We start from the raw sequence: 26,020 nt of genomic DNA on the forward strand, positions 1-26,020 counted from the left end.
TGCAGCAAAAGAAAGAAAGAAAGAAAGAAAGAAAGAAAGAAAGAAAGAAAGAAAGAAAGAAAGAAAGAAAGAAAAAAAGAAAGAAAGAAAAAGAAAAAGAAATTGTGCAGCAAACTTTATTGGGAATCTTCCAGTATATGTTACATTTGAACCTGTTTGTTTCTTAGATCACGATTTTATTACTCAGGATACCATAGGAAAAGTATTCTGTGTCAGTATAAATGTCTTTGCTCTTAAGTTAAATAATGTAAGAAGACAAAGTTTATAAAAAGAGTTAGTACAGGTCCAAGTACTGTTTTTTGTTTTTTTCTGAGAGAGACAGAGAGAGGGGGAGAGAGAGAGAATCTTAAGCAGGCCCCATACTTAGCATGGAGCCTGATGCAGGGCTTGATTCCAAGACCTGGGATCACGGCCTGAGCTGAAATCGAGAGTTGGACGCTCAACCAGCTGAGCCACCCAGGCGCCCTGCACGGGGTATTTTAAAGTTTAACATTAGCATTACAGTTAACTCATGATACAAATTTTTATTTTATTTTTTGGTATTGAACTTTTTAAAATTTATTTTTTTATCATTTTATTTTTTTCCCCATCATGGTAAACGTACTCTTTAATCCCATTCCCTATCTCCCCCATTCCCTCCCCCCTCCACCACCCTCTAGTAACCATCAATGTATTTTCTATGGTTAAGAGTCTATTTCTTGGTTTGTCTCTCTGTCTTCTTTTTTCCTTTGTTTTGTTTCTTAAATTCCACATATATTGAATGAGATCATATGGTATTTGTCTTTCTCTGGCTTATTTCCCTTAGGATTATACTTTCTATCCATGTTGTTGGAAATGGCAAGAATTCATTCTTTTTTTGTGGCTGAATAATACTCCACTGTGTTTATATACCACATCTTCTTTATCCATTCATCAATCAGTGGACACTTGGGGTTCTTCCATATCTTGGCTATTGTAAATAATGCAGTAAATATAGGGGTGCATGTATCCCTTTGAATTAGTGTTTTTTGTATTTTGGGGGTAAATACCAGTCGTGTGATTATTGGATACTTCTATTTTTAACTTTCTGAGGAACCTCCGTACTGTTCTCCACAGTGGCTGCACCAGTTTGCACTCCCACCAACACTGTGCGAGAGTTCCCCCTTCTCCGCATCCTCGCCAACACCTGTTGCTTCCTCATGATACACATCTTTTATCCTCATGGTGCTTCAGCTTTATTAACTGTCAGATCGATATAATGATCCTTATTATCCAGGCTCACAATAGCAGAAGCTGTGTTCTGTTAGTACATAATATTCGGAAAGTTCTCTGGAAACTTGCGCGTGTGATGCTCACCACTGAGCCTGGAGCTATGACTGCTATTAAAGAATGAGTTGCTAGAAGAGAAGTGGATCAGTAACGGCAGACAGGAGCCTCCTTTCCCCTGGCTTGCAAAACTCCTCACTGGCTTCCAAGCCTTGTTCTCTGCGTGTGCCTGTTTGTTGGTGGCAGAGTAAATATTATTTCCATTAACCAAAGAGAAAAAGAAAATGTTTGCCATACATCATTTCCCCGGCGTTTTGCCTAGGACTCTCTTTTCCTGAAGCAGAAAGCATCCCTGGTGGGCACTGAACAATATGCCTGTGCTGTCCTGCAGGGGCAGCTGGTCACCCAACCCGAAGCCCTGGTCAGATGCCTCCTGAAGAATCACCTCCTCCACTCTTTCCACCTTTCACACAGCAGGAGCACTCCTGGAGGTATCCTCTGCTATGGGCAAGGCTCCTGGTGGGTTTTTCTTTTCTTTTCTTTTCTTTTTTTATAGAGGACCAAGGGGCCTCCTTTTTTTTAAACTTAATTTTTATTTACTTTTGAAAGAGAGAGAGAGGCAGAGTGTGAGCTGCGGGAGGGGCAGAGAGAAAGAGAGACACAGAATCTGAAGCAGGCTCCGGGCTCTGAGCTGTCAGCACAGAGCCCGACACGGGGCTTGAACTCATGAACTGTGAGACCATAACCTGAGCCGAAGTCAGATGCTTAACCAACTGAGCTACCCAGGTGCCCTCCCCCTTTATTTAAAGCAGCAATTCTAAGATTTGTCCAGAACTTGATCAAAGAACATCATTGGGCAAAAGTGAGGTAGTCATTTCGTCTGTCACTTGGTTGAAGCCAACTTAGGTAAGTTTGTCCACAGGTTCCTCAGGGTAGGGGCCCCTGCCAGAGCAAAGGGGGAGCATGGTGGCAGCACCCAGGGGATCCTGTCCCTAACCCCATCACCTCCATTCTGCTCCAGTCCTCAGAGTTCATTTGTGGCCCCTACTGATAACACTCTGGTCAGACTGCTAGCATTGGAATCCCAGTTCTGCCTCTTACTAGCTGTGTGACTTTGGGTAGTGCCCTGACCTCTCTGGGCCTCTGTTTTCCTCCTCTATAAACTGGAGATATCTGCCTTTTGGAGTTATATTTGAGATTAAATGTATTAATATAGGGAAAGCTTTTAGAACAGTGCCTGACGTATTGTAAGTACTGGATGAATGAATGAATATTATTATTTAATTATTGTTCACAGTCAGCCAACATTTATAAACAAAAGGTCTTCTTTGTGTGAAGCTTTGTGCGAGGTCTTTACATGATATTTCATTTATCCCCCTCAATGATCTAATGAGCTTTATATTTCAGGAGTGAAGAAAATGAGGACCAGGAGGTCAAGGCACTTGTCCAAAGTCAAATGGTTAATAAGTGGCAGAGTGAAAGTTTTAATTGTAGTCTCTCTGGCTCCAAATTCCACACTTCCAAATATTATTATGGGCAGTCCACACATCCACAGTGAAACCTACCATGGGTGAGCAAACCACACCTAACTGCTGAATCCCAGGGTGTAATGTTTCAAGTTGTGCCTTTTGTAATGGCATTCGATATTTGCCTGTGTATACCTGGAAACAACTGTTGGTCAAGGGGTTCTGGGAATGGAAGAAGCCCTGAGATAAGCCTCCAGTAGGACGACATATTTTGTTTCCTTTCTAAAGGTAGGAAACTCAGCAAGGATTTTTCCGCCTCAGTTGCAGACGGCATCTTGTAGGCGGCCTTTGGTAAAAAGTCCTTCTCAGGCCGTCACTTTCCCATTGAGAGCTGGGAAGAGGGCTCTTCAGGATCTGGTCAACTGATCAAGGATGAGACCAAAGCAGGTGGAGGAGAGGCTGTGGTCAGAAAAGGGTTAGGCAGGAGGATCCATGACCAAGGCAACATCTGAAATGAACACGGGGCCAGAAGTTGGGCTCAACATGGAGGAAACAAGGACCACAGTGGGGAAAGTCCCTGTAGAAGCCAGAGTTGGGGGCAGCAACTCTGAGCCTGCTGACAGGGGAGGGGGCTGGGGCAAGGGTCAAAGGGACATTCCCAGTGACTCCTAGTGAGAGGTTATAGTATTGCCTTCCCTCCTGCCCCCCACAGTTTATACACATAGTTTGCATATATGTAAAACCATTGAAAATAATAGCTCCAAACTACTGGAGATAAATCAGTATTACCCAAAGGGACAGAAGGATTCTAGGAGTTAATTTTGCCTCTGTCTTCTGCCAGCTTCTTGCAGCATTTTTGATTAGACCAGGGCCATCCTAGTTTATTAAAAATAAACAAAACCAAGTTGGGCTAGAAATAGATGGAACCTTGGTTCATTTGCCCTGCCCCTGTCTTCTTCCTGTTAAATCTCTATTTCATGTGGTTGTCTGGCCAAAACAGTGTCTATTTTTAAAACAACGGAGGATGCTTTCAGGCTTGGGTTAGAGAGGCCGGTGCTAGAATGCTGGGGGCGCAGTGCCTCGCGTTGGCCCAGTGTCTCCTCATGGTGAGTCACAAACCTCCTCCACCATCTTGGGATGGTAGCTGGGCCACCGAAGTGTAGGACCAGGGAGAAGTTCTTTTAAGGCTTATGTTCTATAGAAATTATTTGGGAAGTCTGTTAAAGTCTTGTCTGAAAGTGAAACATCCCCCTTCCACTTTTTTCATTCCATTCAATACTGTTGTTGTTGTTTTTTTTTAACTATATTTAGATGCAAAAACAAAACAAAACAAAACAACTGAGGCAAGATGGTTTTATTTTGGAAAAAGCCTGAGAGAGAGAAGGGTGGTGTGGAGGTGGGGTGTTAGGGTGTAAAACTAAATGCTTCCAAATGCCAAGAGTTGAATAGTTGTAAAACCAAGATGTCACAGTTAATGTTCTTTGCACCCCACTTGCCCCAGCACAAAGCCATCTCTGGGGCCAGCACCCTTTCACAAGCTCCATCTCTGCGCACAGTGTCACCCCAGAGGAGTGGGTCACTCAGTGGTGTGGAGTGCATTGGGGGCAATTGCAGGTTGTAGCAGTTCCATGTTATTTTAATTTGCTCATACTTCTCTGTTTATAACCTTTTCCCAAACAGTTTGAAGTGCCCATACTTCCCTTTTACTTCCTGTAATCGGATTTGTATTTGGTGACATTTATTATGCTGGGGACACTTGGCGTCTAGCTCAGTCCTTCCCTGCATCTAGATATTCTCTCATCTAGATAGCATCTCCTGAAAGTCATCTCTTATTACCTCGTGCACACATTATTACCCTCAGCCCCTTTCAAGCCTTCTCCATTCAGCCATATCCACCATTCCTCAAACCCAGCTCGGTTCCCACCCCATCCTAAAAGTTTTCCCTGACCCTTCAGTTGGTCTATATCACTTCCTTTTCTAACTCCTTGACATATTGTCTGTGTCACGTAATTAGTAACTTGCTACATAAGAATTATACGCTGATGTATTTGTGTATATACGTATACATATATATGTGTGTGTATTTATACATATACACACACATCGATATGCGCATGTATAAATATATGTTGTCTGAATGTAATACGACTTTATCTGAAGGTTTTAATTGTCCGTTTAGTCTCCAGTGTGGGCAAGAGAGTCCTCTGTTCTGGGCTCTATGGGGCCTTGTTGAGGCCCTTACAGGCCATTTCTGTTGCTTTGTCTCCCCATGGGGCCAAATGGGCACACCACCTCCTCCTTGTAGAGCTTGCTCTGGGTGCCTGGGACCCAGAATTCCTTGTCCAAATGACCTGAAGCCCACTTAGAGAGGCTGCGCAGGCTCTTCCCTGTGTTTGTGGGGCTGTGCATCCCAGGACTGAGAGGCGGGCTGCGATGCCTGTTGGGGAAGGTGGTGGGGGTGTCGTGAACAGGTCTCAGGCTGCAGGGTAGGCTGTCCCCACGCAAGGGATAGGGAACTGAGGCAGGATGCAAAGGAAGGCGAGGAAGGCCAGGTCTGAGGGTGCAAAATGCTAGGAAGTCTAAGAATCCTAAACAGAACTTGGCTTTTGGGTCTTTATGGAGTACGTTTGTGAAGGAAGGGGGATGGGGTGCCCGGCTGGCTCAGTGGGTAGAGCAGGCCACTCTTGATCTCACGGTTGTGATTTTGAGCCCCATGTTGGGTGTAGAGATTGCTTAGAAATAAAATCTTAAAAAAAATTTTTTTAATGCTTATTTATTTTTGAGACAGAGAGACAGAGACAGTGCATGAGCAGGGGAGGGGCAGAGAGAGAGAGGGAGACACAATCTGAAGCAGGCTCCAGGCTCTGAGCTGTCAGCACAGAGCTCGACATGGGGCTCAAACTCATGAACCACAAGATCATGACCTGAGCTGAAGTTGGATGCTTAACCGACGGAGCCTCTCATCTACCCTCCCCAAAATAAACTCTTAAAAAAACAAGGAAGGGGGATATACCCAGGTCATTTAAGTTTTTCCCTTGATTTATGCTGTTTACATATTTAGGTGTAGGGTGAGTGGCCCTCTTATACCCTTACCCTACATGCCACAAACGTTGGGGCTTTTCTTCCCAGTGAAACTGTAAGTTTTTGTGAGCAGTATTTTAAAAATACTCATATTTAAAAAAAATTTTTTTTAATGTTTACTTTTGAGAGAGAGAGGCACAGAGCATAAGCAGGGGAGGAGTAGAGAGAGAGGGAGACACAGAATCCGAAGCAGGCTCCAGGTTCCGAGCTGTCAGCACAGAGCCCAACGTGGGGCTTGAACTCACAGACCGCTAGATCATGACCTGAGCTGAAGTCAGACGCTTAACCGACTGAGCTATCCAGGTGCCCCAAAATATACTTTTATTTTATTTATTTGTAACTGTGATGTGTAAGTCTGACTTTGAGTAAAGGATGGGAGGTATTTGGAATAATTGCTGAGTGAAACTTCGCTCTACCATGAAGTTTATCCCTGTACGAAATGAATATTTTTCCTGCCTCTAATGTGTGTGAGAGTGGACAAAAGCCGCTATAGCTATTAAATGACTAAAGTTGAATATACAACCTCATAGATATTCACAAAAAATAATTTTGCTCAATGTTCAGTTTATGTCAACAAATGCTATTGCATTCACCTCCACTTGCATTTAGTGATTCTTCCCTTCTGTCGCTAATTACCCAGAAATCGTTATTAAGTGTGCGGAGTATGTGGCCAGGCACAGTGAAAAATGCATGAGGTCCCTACCCAAACATTCTGCTTGGAACAAAGAGAGGACAAATAAGAAACTGTAATAAAACTTCAGATTTTGTGGCTCTTAACCAGAAGTGCTGTTGTAGCGTAGATGATTGTTTCTTGAAAATAGTATTTTCCCTATTTTTAAAAATGAGACCTTTTTGGCATTAAAAAAATTTTTTTTTTTAACATTTATTGATTTTTGAGAGGTAGGCAGAGAGGGGACAGAGGATCCGAAGGAGGCTCCATGCTGTGAATGCAGAGCACCCAATGCGGGATTTGAACCCATGAACCGTGAGGTCATGACTTGAGTCAAAATCAAGAGTTGGCCACTTCACTGACTGAGCCACGCAGGCTCCCCACTTTTTGGCATTTTAAAATAATAAAAATGAAATTGTAGCCATTTTAATTCTCATAAATTCTTCAAGGCAGACACTCTTAGTCCAATTTTAGGAAAGAGAAAATTAGGCTTAGAGAAGTTTAGTGTTTTCCCCAAGGCCACACAGTTGTGATTCAGTAGAGCCAAAACAAGAGTGGAAGTCACTGACCTTCAGTGCAGGCCTCTATACACACCTGGTGCCCCCCAGGCACCCCCCCACCCCTCACGTACCCCCTAGGCACCCAGGATCTTATCATAGATCATCACAAACATTTGTCAGAGCAAGGTAAATTTCCTGTGGGGTGAGATTAGGTTTGTAGAGAAATGGGAAGCAAGAGAGATTTTACTTTTTTCAAATACAAGTTTCCCACCAAATACAGTTTGTTTGGAAAGTTAGATTAAAAAGGCATAGAGAGTATACATTGTATATTATATGAGTATTATTCAATTTCCTTTATTTATTTTTTAAGATGATTTTTTCTTTTTTTTACGTTTTTAAATACATATTTTAATATAAATCTGTAAAATGACGTGCATAGAATAACTTCAACAGCATTATATAAATGGAAGCAATTTTTTTCTTTTAAATGCCAGCAGTGAGGAAAATTGATCATTAACGTGAGAGTCCCCTTGGGGAGATTAAGCACCCTTGCCCGCTGCGCCGTTAGGTATAGGATTCTTTTTTTTTTTTTTTTCCTGTTTTATTTATTTATTTATTTATTTATTTATTTATTTATTTATTTATTTATTTAAATACAATTTATTGTCACATTGGCTTACATACAACACCCAGTGCTCATCCCAACAAGTGCCTTCCTCAATGCCCATCACCCATTTTCCCCTCCCCTCACCCCCCCAATCCATTTTTAGTTCTCTGTATTTAATAGTCTCTTGTGGTTTGCCTCCCTCCCTCTCTGTTTGTAACTATTTTTTCCTCTCCCCCTCCCCCATGGTCTTCTGTTCAGTTTCTCAAGATCCACATATGAGTGAAAATATGATACCTGTCCTTCTCTGACTGACTTATTTCACTTAGCATAATACCTCCAGTTCCACCCATGTTGCTACAAACGGCGTGATTTCATTTTTTTCACATTGCCATGTAGTATTCCATTGTGTATATAAGCCACATCTTCTTTATCCATGCGTCAGTTGATGGACATTTAGGCTCTTTCCATACTTTGGCTATTGTTGAAAGTGCTGCAATAAACATTGGGGGTACAAGTGCCCCTAGGCATCAGCACTCCTGTATCCCTTGGGTAAATTCCTAGCAGTGCTATTGCTGGGTCATAAGATAGATCTATTTTTAATTTTTTGAGGAACCTCCACACTGTTTTCCAGAGTGGCTGCACCAGTTTGCATTCCCACCAACAATGCAGGAGGGTTCCCGTTTCTCCATATACTCACCAGCATCTGTTGTTTCCTGAGTTTTTAATTTTAGCCACTCTGACCGACATGAGGTGGTATCTCAGTGTGGCTTTGATTTGAAAGATGATTTTTTTCAAAGTGTACTTATTTATGTTGAGAGAGGGAGCACAAATGGGGCAGGAGCAGAGAGAGAGGGAGAGAGACAGAACCCCAAGCAGGCTCCGCACTGTCAGTGCAGAGCCCGATGTGGGGCCTGAAACCACAAACCGCGAGATCATGACCTGAGCCGAAGTCAGACACCTAATCGATGGAACCACCCAGGTTACCCTATTCAATTTCCTTTAAAGTCCACCTTAAAATAATCAGATTTTTTGAGGTTTAATTTACATAACATAAAAGTCACCTGTTTTAAGCGTACAGCTGGATGAGTTACACAAATGTGTTCAGTCATGAAAACAGCTCCACAGTCATAATAAGGAATTTCCTAAGATCTTCTGTGCCCCTTTTGATGTTGGTGCCTTCTCCTTGCGGCCACAGATCTGCCGTCCAGATAGTTGGGCCTTTTCTTGTCTTTCATATAAACGGAATCCTGCCATTTGTAGTCTTTTGTGTCTACCTTCTTTTGCTCGCTTTGGGCCCACTTTTAATTGTTTCTGCTTTTACTCTTTTAGTCCTCAGAGCACGTGAATTAGGGTTTACTCTCCAAGAGGAATCAGACGATGCCATAATTCCCTCTGACTTATTATCAACGGGAAAATTCACTCAGAGACTTAGGAACCTCAGGCAGACCACTGCTTTGAAATTTCCCACCTGTACAGTGATGGGCTTTGATGTCAGACATGGGTGGTTTGAATTTCAGCTTTTCCGGTTTCTAACTATGTGATCTTGAGCAGTTTTACTCTCTGGGCCCTCGTTTTCTTAATCTCTGAAGTGGGGGTAATAATTGGATATCCCTCATAACATTGTTTGGGCCAAATATGATCTTACATGGAAAACACTTAGCGATATCTGGTATAGCATGAGAATTCATGAGGATGATGATTCTTAGCACAGCCTTTACCTCTGCTTTCTGTCTGATCAGAGGCCCTTGCTGGGGACTGGCGACGTAGGATTGAGGAAATCACCCATTTATGGTATTTTTCAAGCCAAACTAACTTGCAAATTTTTCCATAATAGATCGTGAGCCTTATCTGATGGTGCCTTTAAGGCACATGGTAACAACTTTGGTAAATATTTATAAACATTAGCAAAGAAATGCATTTGAAGGGGAATAGTTCCAAATCCATGAAATACACTGAATTAAGAACAATAGAAAGTGACATCACCAAATTGTTTTATGAACTTAGGAATTCCTGAATACTTATTTTCTTCTCTCACTTTTGTGTAGAATATTTTCTTTGCAAATGGAAGAGCGTGGAACTAACCAGCCCTTGAATGGATCAATTTTATTACTTTAAGAGATAAACAAAAAGTCAAACCCATTTCTGAAAAAGTCGTATCTTCACTGCCAATCTACTTACGCCTTTTGACAATTGGATTTTAAATTATTCTTTTTTTTTCTTTTTTTTTTAATGTTTATTTATTTTTGAGACAGAGAGAGACAGAGCATGAACGGGGGAGGGTCAGAGAGAGAGAGGGAGGCACAGAATCTGAAACAGACTCCAGGCTCTGAGCGACAGTTGGATTTTAACACCCCTCCTCGAATCTGTAAACTGGACCCCAGTCAGCTGACACAGGTGTGCAAATGGCAAAAAAGTAGAAGGCAGCTTGTGCTTTCCATAAATATTAACGCGTTGATTCCCAAGTCAGATTTTCTCCAGGTGCGTCCATGTTCAGCATTTTACCCTGATTTTAACTTCTTAAAATATTATGGATCTCTACAAGCAGAAACACGTTAGTGTTTTTAAGTAATAATTATCGTTCACTGTGGGAGAGGTTTTGATGTCAAAACTCTGGTCTTGTGTTTGTGCACATTTGCAGAGGCTGGTTGTGTCCTTCCTGATGGGTGAGATCTGAGCCCTGTAGGGGTGGGAAGGTTGAGATGGGAGCGTGGAGTGCCTCCACCATGCTTATGATTTCCAAAGAAACCAATTAACCTTTGCTGTGACCTTGACCTCCATCAGAGCTTACAAATGCTAATCCTTGCTGCATCTTCCTTTGATAAATTTAGCACAAATCGATATCAGAAATAATAACAAGTTTTGAGGTATTTGGAGAAGTGGCAAGCGGAAGAAGAATGACCTTGTGCATTTTCCATGTCACCCATTGTATGGGACAGAGAAAGGTGAAGTGTATACCTGCTCATTAGCAATCAGAGCAGAGTCGTACTGTCACTTGGACTATGAGCTCTACAAGGACAGTGTGTCCTCAGTGCATGGCCCAGTGCCTGGCACATAGTAGGCCCTCTATTCAACACACATTTATTTAATAAATATGTATTCATTCAATAAGCATTTGCTAATAAGTGAATACATGGGATGATGAAGTAATAGGTTCTTCTGCTGCTGGATTACAGTAAAAGTGGGAGGCATCACGGCCCAGACTTTAGTCTCTACTACAAAGCTGTAATCATCAAGACAGCATGGTATTGGCACAAAAACAGACACATAGACCAATGCAATACAATAGAAACCCCAGAACTAGACCCACAAAAGTATGGCCAACTCATCTTTGACAAAGCAGGAAAGAACATCCAATGGAAAAAAGACAGTCTCTTTAACAAATGGTGCTGGGAGAACTGGACAGCAACATGCAGAAGGATGAAACTAGACCACTTTCTTACACCATTCACAAAAATAAACTCAAAATGGATGCAGGACCTGAATGTGAGACAGGAAACCATCAAAACCCTAGAGGAGAAAGCGGGAAAAGACCTCTCTGACCTCAGCCACAGAAATTTCTTTTGACACATCCCCAAAGGCAAGGGAATTTAGAAGCAAAAATGAACTATCGGGATCTCATTAAGATAATAAGCTTCTGCACTGCAAAGGAGACAATCAACAAAACTAAAAGGTAACCAACGGAATGGGAAAAGATATTTGCAAATGACATATCGGACAAAGGGCTAGTATCCAAAATCTATAAAGAGCTCACCAAACTCCACACCCGAAAAACAAGCAATCCAGTGAAGAAATGGGCAGAAAACATGAATAGACACTTCTCTAAAGAAGACATCCAGATGGCCAACAGGCACATGAAAAGATGCTCAACATCACTCCTCATCAGGGAAAGACACATCAAAACCACACTGAGATACCACCTCACGCCGGTCAGAGTGGCTAAAATGAACAAATTAGGAGACTATAGATGCCAGAGAGGATGTGGAGAAATGGAGCCCTCCTGCACTGTTGGTGGGAATGCAAACTGGTGCAGCCACTCTGGAAAGCAGTGTGGAGGTTCCTCAAAAAATTAAAAATAGATCTATCTTATGACCCAGCAATAGCACTGCTAGGAATTTACCCAAGGGATACAGGAGTGCTGATGCATAGGACACTTGTACCCCAATGTTTATAGCAGCACTTTCAACAATAGCCAAATTATGGAGCGAGCCTGAATGTCCATCAACTGATGAATGGATAAAGAAATTGTGGTTTATATACACAATGGAATACTACGTGGCAATGAGAAAGAATGAGATATGACCTTTTGTAGCAACATGGATGGAACTGGAGAGTATTATGCTAAGTGAAATAAGTCATGCAGAGAAAGATACCATATGTTTTCACTTTTACGTGGATCCTGAGAAACTTAACAGAAGACCATGGGGAAGGGGAAGGAAAAAAAAAAAGAGGTTAGGGAGGGAGGGAGCCAAACCATAAGAGCTCTTAAAAACTGAGAACAAACTGAGGGTTGATGGGGGGGGGGAGGGGAAAGTGGATGATGAATATTGAGGAGGGCACCTGTTGGGATGAGCCCTGGGTGTTGTATAGAAACCAATTTGACAACAAATTTCATATTAAAAAATAATTTAAGAAAACATTTGGTTTAGATAAAACAAACTCCATTTTTTTAGGGTAAAAGCGTTTCATAGAAATTAAAACACAAACCTCGTACTTGGATTATTTTCCGGAAGCCTTGTTTCTTGAACAATAATTATTGAAGATGGTATATACTTTTGAGGGGAAACAAAAAAGCCAGCAAGAGAACAGAAAGTGCCTACCGGGGTTTCGAGGGGTGGATGGGGTCCCCAGGACTGTGGAGGCCGACGGTCTTGGGTCCTGTGAGCTCTGGGGAGTGCTCCAGAAAGGTGGGATGGCCTGACTCAGTGCAGCACTGACATCAGTCAGTAAGTTCTGAGGCTGAGGTCACGGTGCCCTGCCAGCCCCTCCCTCTGCCCAAACCTGACCTTGGACTAGACAAATTTCCAGTCTCTGACTTTTGTTTTACTGGCATTTCCAAAACGCCTACCACCTGGGCTACTAACTTCCTAATGTACTTAGTATTTTTCTACAAATTGACTCACTTGAAAGGACTTCAGTTTGTCCATCAACCACTTAAAACACCTGCTTTCTGAGTCACCCTTTGGGAGACACTGGCTTACCCATCACAGCCTGAAATGTATCACCTTTGTTCATACCCCTCTCTCTCCACACAGTAAATCACTCAGGTAGGATTTTTTTGGTGGGGGATGGGGAGCAGTGTGTGTGTGTGTGTGTGTGTGTGTGTGTGTGTGTGTGTGTGTGTGTTGTGTATGCATAATTGTCTAACACAGTTATGGATTTTTCTTTTTTATTTATTTTAGTTTTAAATTTTTTTATTTATTTTTTAGAGAGAGAGAGAAAGACCATGAGCAGGGAAGGGGCAGAGAGAGAGGGAGACACAGAATCTGAAGCAGGCTCCAGGCTCTGAGCTGTCAGCACAGAGCCTGATGCAGGGCTCGAACTCATGAACCCCGAGTCCATGACCTGAGCTGAGGTCAGATGCTTAACTGATTGAGCCACCCAGGTGCTCCTTTAATTTTTTAAAAAACTGTTATATTTATTTTAGAGAGAGAGTGTGAGTCGGGGAGGGGCAGAGAGAGAGGGAGACACACAATCTGAAGCAGGCTCCAGGCTCTGAGCTGTCAGCACAGTGCCCGTCGTGAGGCTCGAACTCACGAATCGCTCTACATGAGCCAGTCAGCTGCTTAACTGACTGAGCCACCTGGGTACCCCACAGTTATGGATTTTTAAAAAATATTTAGAGCCTTATTCTAATTTTAAAATATGGTAGGCCCCATGTTCTGCTCAAATCTATAATTTCAGCCTTTGCCTTTGATAGACCTTATGATACCTAAATTTTCTGTATTGTCAAGCAAATCTGGGCTTAGATTTTATAGCCTAAATTAAAAAAAAAAAAAAAGATGTTTGGCAAATCTCATAAAGGTCACTAAGACATGGGAAGTGTTCTTTTTACTTATTTTTTTGAGAGAGAGGGAGAGAGACAGAGACAGAGTGTGAGCAGGGGAGGGGCAGAAAGAGGGAGACACAGAATCCGAAGCAGGCTCCAGGTTCCGAGCTGTCAGCACAGAGCCCGACGGGGGGCTCAAACTCGTGAGCCGTGAGATCATGACCTGAGCTGAAGTTGGACACTTAATTGAGTAAGCCATCCAGGCGCCCCAGAAGTGTTCTATTTAATAAAGAAACTGTGGTTGATCCTCTGGAGGAGGGAAATCAATACAGTATTCTTGTTTTCCCATCCCTCCCCCACTACCTGTTATATTTAGTTTGTTTGTTTGTTTTTAATTTTTTTTCAACATTTATTTATTTTTGGGACAGAGAGAGACAGAGCATGAACGGGGGAGGGGCAGAGAGAGAGGGAGACACAGAATCGGAAACAGGCTCCAGGCTCTGAGCCATCAGCCCAGAGCCCGACATGGGGCTCGAACTCCCGGACCGCGAGATCGTGACCTGGCTGAAGTCGGACGCTTAACCGACTGCGCCACCCAGGCGCCCCTTGTTTGTTTGTTTTTACATGATAGAAATCTCCTGTCCTACAAAACTTCTCTTCTGAGCTGGGTTTATCTGGGATGACAGTGGGTGTTACGGATCTTGATTCCTCCAGGTTCTTAGGGGCATTTTCTTCAGACAGGAATTCCAGAGGGATCTCTACTTTTCGCCTCTGTTCTTTAGATTCAAGAGACATTCTGTGTGTTGACCTTTTATTTTGAAGCTTTATGAAATCTGAATGACAGGGTATCAATACATTGAAACCCTGACTATCTTAAACTCACTGTTCTCAGATCCCACAGTCTAAAGCTTTAAATTCCCATGAACTGTTGCTTTTTCTGTTCTTCCATATCACTCTACAGTGAAACTGGAACTGGAACCATCAAAGGGACTTCATTCTTAGGCACATTTTTTTTAATGTTTTTATTTATTTTTGAAGGAGAGAGAGAGAGAGACAGAGCATGAATGCGGGAGGAGCAGAGAGAGAGGGGAGACACAGAATCCGAAGCAGGCTCCAGGCTCTGAGCTGTCAGCACAGAGCCCAACGCAGGGCTTGAACCCATAAACTGTGAGATCATGACCTGAGCCGAAGCCGGAGGCTCAACCGACTGAGCCACTCAGGTGCCCACACTTAGGCACATTTTTACACAATTTGACACAAGTGAGAGTTTCATATTTCGTTATTTTGTTCTGTACTAAAAAGGATCCTCTAATAATTGGGTCTTGGGTTTAGATCGGCCAGCTATCCTGGACTTTAAATTCATTTATTCATAGGTGTTTATTGAACTTTCTTAACTTCATCTTTATTCCTTCAGTAGGTATTTAATGAGGTGCTCGAGGTATAGCATCTTTCCCTCAAAGACCACTGGGTAACTGGCTGGTCCACCTAAACTTGTATTAGATTTCATTCATTCTAAGGCCATTGCTTTTTTTGTGTTTTCTTTTGTTTTAGACCGAGGATGACTCCACACATCTACTTATTTCTGGTGGGAAATGCATTCCTTTTGACAAAGTCTGACTCTGAAAATAGCCCTGCTTATTAGTTGGCAGCTGTTGTTCCAGACCTTATGCTTATTTCAAGGGCTTTAGGTATGGGGTGTATATCTTAGGTTGAGGTTTCTTCGTGAGCAATAGGAAAAATATCCTTTGCTTATACAAAACATGTTTATTATGGCACTGGTGTGGCACCGTCCTCAAGACCACAGACTTTTTGGTGCTAGCTGTAGCTGGTCGACATTTCCAAGGTTACCTCATAGTCCAAGATGGCTACTCTAGCTCCAGCCATCATCTCTGCATCTCAGCCACCCAAAAGGTGAAAGGACAAAGAAATAAGGTTAAAAGATAACGCAGCAGACATTCTTTAAGCATTGTGTACCTATTTTTCCAGCCATGTCCTCAATCTTTGCTACTTGTGAGTGCACTTTTTTTCTGATATCAAAGAGTAACTCTCTGTCATCTCTCTAAATACTTTATGGTAATGGATCACACTCTTTAATTCCAGAAGATCCTGGCTGTGAAACGTGTTTATCCATAAAAGAAAGAGGAAAAGCGCAACACAACATTACTGACTTTAAAAATGCTTCTAATGCATCTTTAAAAATGAACTCACAAAATTAAAAGCAAATAGAGATAAATGCTCCCATTTTTTCCCCTGCACATTGAAAAGCCTCCGAAAGTGTTGATGGCTTTCTCCGTATTCACGAAGGAGTACTTGATTGCACCTGCAGGCCAACCCAGTGCTCTCTTTGGTTAATGCTGTATTTGTCACTGACATCATGTCTAAATACCCCCTAGGACGCAGTGTAAGCCCGAGATTGAGTTCAGTGGGACCAGAAGCATCCCTGCGTGAGTGCCTTTGACAGCTCCTCGGCACGATGCTGTTGGGTACCTCGGGCTGAGAACAGGCCTCAGTTCAGGTGGCACCCATTTTAGCGGTCTTATTTATTGCCAGTGAAGCGCTCTGGCCATGCCGTCTTCCAGCTGCACGTCTGTGGCCTAATGTTTCTTGGGAGGTGCTGCCGGACCGCTTTGGAAGGCAGCAGTGAGCCATTAGAAGTCAATTGAGCTAGCCATTTACTGCAGTATCATTTCCTTCCCAAGTTCTCGAAGCATTTCCCAGTGTGCATGGCAGGATGCAGGAGGACGGCAGGGTTTGCAGGGGCCTCTTGATACAGGTAGTCTGGATCTTCCTGAAAGTGCACCGTCTACCGGGGCACTGGAAGTGTGCCACCGATGCCTAGAGCCAGCTGAGTGATGGTTGGCCGGGTCCCTGGGGAGAAGAGCTCTGGAACAAAACAAGACGAAAGCCAGGGAGGAAAGCCTGCTGCCCTCCAAGGGCCAAGGCCACGCTGGAGAGGAAGGTTCCCGCAGAGCGGTGCTCCTTCGTTCCTCCCTCCTCCCAAATGCAGCAGGTAAATCATATGTGAGATCCCCAGCAGGCTTTGGGGAGACCGGCCCGGGTGATGCTGGCTCCTGTTTTGTTTGGTTTTGTCCTCTGGCTCCGGAGTTGCGGTGAGGTCGGCAGGGCCGAGCTGCGGGGCTGGAAAGAGCTCCCAGCTTCCTGACCCGTGGTCCAGCCCTTTCTGCAGGACTTGGGCCACGCAGGGACTGTTGTCATTTTCTTCGTGAGGAATAGAATGGAATCTTTCTTACAGTCAGCTGGGGAGACAAGCGGCTCTTGTTAGGAAGAAACTGACAGTGGAACACAGTGCAAACCCCTCAGATAAAGCAGTTAGTTTTAGACGGGGAGTCAGAGAGCCTCGCTCCCCTGGCACTTATCTCAGAGTCAAGTGACATCCTTTGATAGCTGCCATGTGCCGCCACGCCCTCTTAATCTGACTTGTGGGGGGACAGAGGAGAATTAGCTGCCGGGACAGCACGAGGGAGGGAACAGAGGAAGTGGGAGTTTTGCTTTTTTGGCACCGGCGTGGTTTCTGGTTTTGTTAGACTTCCTCGATGTTTGCAGAGTGCCGCTGTTGTGCAAACACATGCCCCCCTGCCTGCGGGGGAGCCCGGCTGCTGGCTTCTCTTGCTCCCCAGGGACGCTGCGCAGGCTCCTGGCCCCCAATTCCCAATGGCGGGGCCGGGTCAGGGCTCAGCAAAGATCCTTCTAAAAGCACGTCTGGCCTAGGAGCCTTTCAATTTTATAATCAGTCTCAAGGGCCTAAAAATCTCTTGATGGTTTCAGTTGGTTTGCTTTAAGGCAGGTGCCAATTTTGCAGTTAGTAGCCCAGGTGATCCTTTCTTTGCTTGTCCCGCAGTTGCAAGAGCGCCAGTGGCGTAGCGGCCCGGGGCCACCAGCCTGGGCCCTCCTGAGTCGGGGCCCCGTGCGTCAGTCCCCCACGCCGTGGAAACTTGGACTTTGCAAAGAGGGAAGGACCACAGCTGCCCAGTGGAGCGCCCAGCTCTTCCAGGCATGCCATGTTGTGATCGAGAACATTTTTTAAACTGTCAAGAATTAAAGGCACAGTGCTGTCATCCCTCCCCTTGGCAATTCGTGCTTTCTCCAGAGTACAGGTGTGTGTAGGTGTGTAGACGAAGGCATTGACCAACGTCAGGCTACTCTTTTATCACTTTCTTTTTAAGCAGGGAAATTTGCCAAGGAAGGAAGAGGTTTCAAATGAGTTGTACAATTATTCGGACAGTTCACCTGACCATTTTGCGACCATTTTGCTTCTGGCCACCTGTGCTTTAAATTACTGTGAAACAAGAGGTGCCTGGGTGTCGCTTTCAGCTAAGTGTCCAACTCTTGGTTTGGGCTCAGGTCATGATCTCATGGTTAGTGAGTTCGAGCCTCACATCGAGCTCTGAGCTGACAGTGTGGAGCCTGCTTGGGATTCCCTCTCTCTCTCTCTCTCTCTCTCTCTCTCTCTGTCTCTCTCGGCCCCTCCCCTGCTTGCTCCGTCTCTCAAAGTAATTAAACTTCAAAAAAATATTTTTTAAATAAATTACTGTGAAACAAGGTTACCGTTACTCGTCTGTTGTACATGCTGGTAAAAAGACTGAGCTGTCACAGACACTTCTTTGGTGCCTGAGTCGCCACAGGTCGGGACTCAGCAGCGAGGTGTTCATCACGACTCGGTGTTGGGCCCCAGGGTTTCATTTGTTTGCCCACAACAAACAGAGTCCAGAGCCATTCCTGGAGCTCAGGAATATTCTTTGGTATCATAAAAATCTGTTTTGTGGATTGGGTTGCTTGAGGTCATTTGGGAATGGTAATTTCTGTAACTGGAGTATGAAGTTGGCAGTTTGCTCAAAGAATTCTAGAGGGGAATTCTATCATATTTTAAAACGGGCAAGAATTCTATCATGTTTTAAAATGGACAATAACACCCACACTGTTCTCCCTCTTGCCTTTGCCTTGAGTAAGAATACATGGAAATTAAGTAAAGATACCACAGTATTCTCTGGAATCATTACAAGCCTTTAGATGCTATATTCTTTGCTTTCTTCAGAAACCTGAAATGATACAATTGTGAGTTTTCTGTCAATTGCTAATAGGTGGTACTCATGTCAGAGGTTATGCCTGGAAGTGAATTGCCGTGTGAGATCTCTTTGAGATCTGACCTGCAGATTCCGCATACACTCTGTGTTCTTGTCCTGAGAGGTGTCCCATCCAGTGGCCACACGGCATGGCCCCTCCTGCTCCCTCCCAACCAGATGCAACATTGAGAGAGGGCCCCCCCAGGGAAGAAGCCTCAACTGCCATGCTAAGCTTATAGGTGTGGGCCTGGGATTGTCTTTGTTCCAAAATTAAAACAAAGACCAAAGAAACCAACTCATAAAAACAGTGGTGAGTACCTGTGCTTACACTGGCTTTGCAGAGAGAATGCATAAACAGCTGTGTGTTTGCCCACCCCCCACTTCATGCACTTAGGGCTGTTTCTTTCTCTTCGTGCAGTCAGTATATATGAAAGTCAGATTATTGACGTTTAGTTGTGTTTAAGCCTAGAGTAGTGTTTTTGTTGGGGGTGGGGAGGGAGTATTATTCTGGGTAATTTTATGTGATTGCGAACAAAAGTCTTTTTTTCTCTTCATAGTTCCCATGGTGATTTTTTTTCATTTGGCATAGCATCGATCTTGTGGGTTTTAATTAGACTCTAATAGTCCCTAGGAGCAGAGAGTGTTGTGATTCGTCAGTATCTTCTCTTATTTAATGTTTGTTGATGGTTGGACGACATACAATGGTACAAAATCTATTCTGTTGATATCTGCTACATTGCTTGATATGATAATAGGAATATAAGGGTGTTATGAAAGGAAAAAAATTAATAGTAAGTGATTTTGCTTTTCTTCCCTCTTGCCAATGTCAATTCAAAATTCCTTTGGGATCACCTAGTAAAATTATGTTTTTCAGAATTCACAAAAGTATGTAGACTACAGAGGTTCCCAGTCTATAGGGAGGCTGAGGGTGGCAGGGTTACAGCAAGGGGTCAAGAATCAAGTATTGCCTGTAAATAATAAATGGTATACCTTATGTATATGGTTGTATAAACGTATATATTACATTTTTTCAAGTGCATGTACATCCTGTTGTGACTAATCAAACAAATTCAACTTAAAAGCATAAACGAATTTGAGCCACCTGGGTGGCTCAGTCGATTAAGGATCCGACTCTTGATTTCAGCTCAGGTCATGATCTCAAGGTTGGTGAGGTGGAGCCTTGTGTTGGGCTCTGCCCTGACAGTGTGGAGCCTGTTTGGGATTCTCTCTCTCCCTCTCTCTCTCTGCCCCTCCTCCACTCACGCTTTCTCAATCTTTCTCAAAATAAATAAAAACATTAAAAAAAAAGCATAACTGAATTAATGATAACCTTCTATAATTAGTATTATCTCAATAATCAAAAGGTATAAAATATAACCACTACCATAGGGGGATGCACATAATTTTTTAACATTAAAAAATAGTTTCTATCTTTGAAAAGGACAGGGACCACTATTCAGAACTCTTTATCAGAGTAGTGTTGATCCATATATAAACCTAGAGATATGTAGGAAAAAGGTATATTTTGAAGAACGTCCATGAAAGAACTTTCTGGAAGGCATCCATGAAAGAACTCTCTGGAAAACAGATTGTGGACATTCGTTAGAATGTATAAAATGTGTCCTACAGCTCCTGCTGTTTTTAAATGATGGCACTCCAGATCACTGTTGGATGGTGGCACCAAGCCTTACAAACAGAGTCAGTCTCTCCTTGGCTTCTCCCTGTATCCCCTTCCCTGTTAGCCTTTATGATTTCCCCAGATGTTAGGAGGGGGGTGAGTTCCTTGCTTCTGCGGTGGGGGCTGGAAGTTTGGAAACTTTGTTGGAGAAGCTGTATGCGTTGCAGAAGAACAAGACACCTTCCATTTCTGTGACAGTGAAGTGGGATCAAGTTTTCCTATGTCTAGGTGCCTCTCGCTAATGAACGCTGCCGTGGGAAGGGTTGGGGTTTCTGGGGGAGCTGAACAGAGGCAGCTGGAGAGACCCTGAGGATTGGAGTCTCCTGATGAGTAAGCCTGAAGAACCTGGTGGGGGGTGGCTTGTGTTCCTTAACAGGGCACAGGAGTGGTTGGGGAAGGGGCCCAGTGAATGGCTGAAGCCCCCACTTCCTTCCTCCGAGTTGATGAGTTCCCATGAAACTGGGATGTCTTCCTGTGTCTACTTCCCCAGAGATCCCTGTTGATACCCACATAGCAACTCTCGAATTCCTATGATGAGGCGTTTTGGAGAAACTTCCTTCTGAGGAATAAAATAATCAACTCTCCAAATTGGAAAGGGATTACTTAGACGTCACTGATTCCAGTTTCCCACTCCATGCAGGAATCCTTCTATAGAAAAGCTTCCTAGAAGTCTAGAATCAAAGAGTTCTGGATCCATTGGAATCAAGAGTGCCGGTTCTTACTTGTACACTTGAGTTATATGGAGGCAGAAAATAACATGACTCACCTGGGCCTGTGTGTAGACATCCCATTGCCTGGGCGTGGAGATGTATTCGGGGAAATGAGGGAGGGAGGGTTGCACAGGGGAGTGGGAAATGTGCACACGGAGGCGTGGAGTGCTTGCTGAGTGCCTTCTGACCACCGTCTTCTGGTCAGTTATGTTTCTCCTTAGCAGAGGTTGGTAACAGCAGGAGGTAAGCAAATAATTCTTGTATCTATTTTTTCCTGTTTGGACAATGAATACAATGTGCATGTGTTCAAGAAGGCTCCTTTTCCTGACTGCTAGCCACAGTGACCGGCTTAAGAAGAAGCAAAGTCAGAGCTGGTGAAAATGCACATGCATTTTGTAGTGGAGAATCTGATATCATGGCTGTGTGCTTTCGTTTTTGGAGTCTGAAATAACACACACATTCCAGGAGCCTGGGAAATTCCCAGGTGGCCACCACCATAAATGTTATCTCATTGAACCTCATTAAACTGTGACAGGAGTTCCAGGCTCCTAACCTCGAATGGTTCAAGGGGAAAAGGAGTCCCTATGGGGAGAGATGCCTTTGAAAGGCAGTCCACCTGTGGACAGAGTCTCCTGTGCCTCTGTGAATACGTTTGATGTTCTGTTCCTCCTTATTGAATAATAACTGTTAATAAAAATAGCTTTCAAAGGGACATCAGGATACAGCTGTGTAGCAAGACACAGGGATCAGGCAGATCACTGTAGATTTTGGAACTTTGATTTCCCAAACTTGTATGAGCAGGTCATTACCAGTCCAAGCCCTGTTGCCCATGTAATTCCTAAAGGGGAAGACATTTGGATTGATACAAAAATCATGCTTCCTAGTCGTCCCTCCTAGTTCCTATGTATTTCTATCACAGCAGCAGTATTTTGGGTTAGGGTCTTCAAGTTAAAAGCCCCCATCCCCACCCTTACAGATACATCTTCCTTCTGGATATGAAAGAAAAAATGTGAGCGAATCTTTTGTGGCTGGGCATGCGAGTACCAATGGCAGTGCCTGTCCAAGGTCTAAGCGAAGGGCAGGGGGATACTGGCCACAGATAGACACCTCCCTGCTGCTGAAGATGGATAAGAGGAACGGAGGCAGAGGAACAGAAAGGGACAGTGGTGGGTGCGACAAGCAGATACTCTGCCAGGCACTCAGTGACCCTCTCTTCCACCCAGTAAAGAGGACGCCAGGCAGGACAGTTCTAGCACTTTCCATCCAGCCATTGTGTGTATTGCCATTGTCACAGCTTCCAGAATTAGCAGTTAACCACTCTTGGAAGCCACCCATTGGAGCACCCAGCCCCTGTCAGAGGTAGAGCAGCTGAGCCTTGAGGTCCTCATACATGAAGAGTCTGCCACTAATTTAGGATAATTTTCATGCTTTTGAAAAAATATTAGAAGCTCTGTTGTGTCATATCCTGGTCCAGCACAGGGCTTGGCACCAAAGGAGGCTTTGTAGGTGGGTATTGGGTGGCCTCATTTCCCTTGATACAACTCCCACGTTCACTGCAGCACTGCTCACAAAAGCTAAGATGTAGAAACAACCTGAGTGTCCATCGATGGATAAATGAATAAAAAAGAAAATGTGGTAGATACAATGGAATATTACTCAGCCATAAAAAAGGAGGAGACCCTGCCATATGCGGCAACACGGATGAAATTGGGGGGCATTATGCTAAATGAAACAAGCAGGTCCCCGAAGGATAGATCCCACCTGACGCCGCTTACATGAAGAATCTAAAAATAGTTGAACTTCCAGAAGCAGAGAGCAGAGTGGTGGTCACCAGGGGCTGGGGGGGAGAAGGGAATGGGGAGTTGCTGTTCAATGTATAAAGTTTCAGTTTTGCAGGATGAATGAGTTCTAGAGGGCTGTTGCACAACATTGTACTTAACAGTATCGTACCTGTAAAAAGTTAAGCAGGTAGATTTCACGGGAAGTGTTCCTACCGCACTTAAAAAATTAGAGCAAACTCAAAAAAAAAAAAAAAAAAAAAGATACAAGTCACTACAGAGCCATGACTTGAAACCTTCTCTGAGCTTACATAGAGTTTCTGCCTTGATTTTCCTCTGCGAGGAGAGTCATGGTTTTTCTGCGACCGTGTGAAGTTAGCTCTTTCCTCCATTTCTCTAAACTTACCTCCTTCAGCTTAAAGCGGTCTCCTTAGTTCTGGAATTTCAGAGGTGGGGGATGAACCGTTGGTCCCGTCTGTGCTTTTCCTAACCTGTTTTCTGGTGGTGTTTATGTATCCATAAGGTGATCTCTGAGGTTACATGCACAGTAGTGGATCCTTTGAGAACTTCAACAGCAAAATTCCCTCAAAGCCATAAGTCATATCCTGACTTACAAAAAAGACTTTATTTTCCTTTCTCTTTGTGGTTGTTGCGCTCTGTTCTACTGCAGTAGGGAAAAAAGCAGGGCATCGTCTTGTTCTCAGAGATTTTACTGACAAGGTGCAGATTCCCAGGACTTTCTATAAATGTCGGGCTCTTTTTGGTTAGAGAAAAAAGTGTCACATTCTCTGGCTTCTGAAGATCTCTTCGAGAACGCCTCTCGAGGATCAAGCATATCCTTGTGTTGCTGTACATCCTAAATCTCAGCAACAGAAATGATTGTGCTTATGAATCACCCCCGGATGTCTGCTCTCTAGATCTGCCCCTCACAAAGTGGGAAAAGAAGGTGAGACGCCAAGTGTTGAGCGCCTGGCACGGTGCCCACCAGCTCTGCCCTGCTTTCGGGGTTGCAGCGGGGTGGGGGTGGGGGGGGTTCCTCCTCCCTCCTATTCGTGCACATTCGAGCTGGAGTCACCCGCGGTGGAGGGCTAGATGTGTGTGGTACAGAACAGATTCACTTCGTACCATTTTAGTTGTTTAACCGGGACCCTCACACAATTACTAAGAGGAAAATGGTTTCATGTCATTACTAATGAAATTTCCTGAAAGCCCATAAAGACGACTGATTCTGGGTGGCGGTGTCCAGATTCTGTGTCAGCTGAATTGCGGTGGGCAAATGTGCGTTATAGGAGGGAACATCTATAATATTAGTCATTAGATATGCAGACATGCACAAGACAGGTCAGATGGCTGGGAAACTGGGTTCTTCGGTGGGAAGTGCTTAGTTTGGGAAGTAGACACCTGAGAAAGTAAGAAAACAGAAAACATCACAGCCTGCTGCTTCTGTTGTCTCTTCAGCGTTGGGAACGTGGCAGAAGTAGGGATGTTGACCTACTGAAAACTGTTTCTCGAACCCATAGCCTTACTCTCCCACATCTGTGTGTTGAGAGTGACTTTTTTTTATGTTTATTTTTGAGAGAGAGAGCATGTGAGCAGGGGAGGGGCAGAGAGAGAGGGAGACAGAGGATCTGAAGCAGGCTGTCTGCTGTCAGCACAGAGCCCGATACGGGGCGTGAACACACAAATCTCAAGGTCATGACCTGAGCCAAGGTCAGACACTTAACAGCCTGAGCCATGTAGGCACCCCGAGAGTGATGTTTTATTAAACACCTCCTACATCCCCCCCAACACCTTACCAGAAGAAACATATTGAGCCTAGAGGGAGACTCATTTCAAAAGAAAATAATCCAGTGGGTCCATACAGCACCCCTACTCGAGAAGGTCCTTTCAGGTGAAGATGGCCATTGACTGATATGCTCTTTGATATAAAATAATTTTTTTAATGTTTATTTATTTTTGAAAGAGAGCAAGTGGAGGAAGGGCAGAGAGAGAGGGGGAGACACAGAATCAGAAGCAGGCTCCAGACTCTGAGCTGTCAGCACAGAGCCTGATGCGGGGCTTGAACCCACAAACAGTGAGATCTTGACCTGAGCCAAAACCAAGAGTCGGACATCTAATCGACTGCACCACCCAGGCACCCCGTAATTTTCAAAGCAAGCAGATGTTACTGAACTTTGTCCCACCCCAACCCCACAGCTTTTATTGATCAGAGTTTAAAATAACACTAATGATACAACTTTAAAAATCACAGTAAGCAATGATTTTTTTTAAAAAAGCAGTGATAGAAATTCAGTCCATGCTTAACTATTCCATTGTTATAGCCATAGATATATGTTGAAAATCCTTCCTTAACCTGGAAGTTCGTAAGTCCTAAAAATTGATTAGAATCGTTCCTGCTCTTGAGAAGATTGGGACCTGGAACATTCTGTGTGTGTGTATATTTTAATGCATGTACTTTTGTAACATTGTTCTTAATTATATATGCTGAATAATTCCTTTCACTGTAGGACTTTGAAGTAATTCATTTCTGTACCCTTTTCTGCTCCTCCGACTGCAGATAGTTCATTCAGACCAGGAATTATTAAATTGTACTTCTGATTAGATATTTCACTTCCTAGTTTTATCCGTAGTGGCTGTTCACTAAATACTGATTTAATGGTACTTCTGCTCTTCAAATTACGTCAATAATGTATGAAGTAGATTTAGGGGTGAATATGTGAAACTATCGTTTGTCCAAATCCACTATTTTTTTTTCCTTTTATTGTAAATTAAGTAATTATGAAGTTAATGTAAATGATTATGAAAACTAATCACATTCTCTTTACCTGCCTATTCCAGTAATCTGTTCTCATTTAAGAAACTGCCCCAAAGCTTAGTGGCCCAAAACAAATTTTTTGGTACCATCCCATGGTTCTTTGGGTTGACTTGGTTCAGTTGGGAAGTTTTCGGTTAGAGTATTCTGGTAGCGTGACAGTGACTGGACGGGAAGCTTTGGCTTCTTCATACTTGTGTGCGACTCCTGTGTGAGGGTGACTGGAATCGAGGAGGCTGGCCGAGCGTCTCGTCTTTCCATGTGGCTAACTTCGGTGTCCTCGCGGCATGGTGGTCCTGGGTGGTGAGACTGCGTGGGCAGCGTTCTAGGAAAACAAGGCTGAAGCTGTCAGACCTCTTTGAGCTAGTGTTGGAAACCCCAGAACAGCCTTCTGTCATATTTTCTT

The 26,020-nt window shown here is 43.8% G+C and overlaps 1 protein-coding gene and 1 long non-coding RNA gene across 6 annotated transcripts in view; both read left to right on the plus strand.

Moving 5' to 3' along the window:
• The window catches only part of ZDHHC14 (zinc finger DHHC-type palmitoyltransferase 14), a 358,275-nt gene that overhangs the window by 63,593 nt on the left and 268,662 nt on the right, over window positions 1-26,020 (plus strand). The window lies entirely within an intron of this gene.
• On the plus strand, window positions 14,090-17,638 carry LOC123385597. Its single transcript, XR_006598445.1, has 2 exons — window positions 14,090-16,565; window positions 17,415-17,638. It is a non-coding gene; the product is annotated as an uncharacterized LOC123385597 (long non-coding RNA).

This window comes from Felis catus, chromosome B2 (assembly GCF_018350175.1).
Source record: "Felis catus isolate Fca126 chromosome B2, F.catus_Fca126_mat1.0, whole genome shotgun sequence".
Lineage (NCBI taxonomy): Eukaryota > Metazoa > Chordata > Mammalia > Carnivora > Felidae > Felis > Felis catus.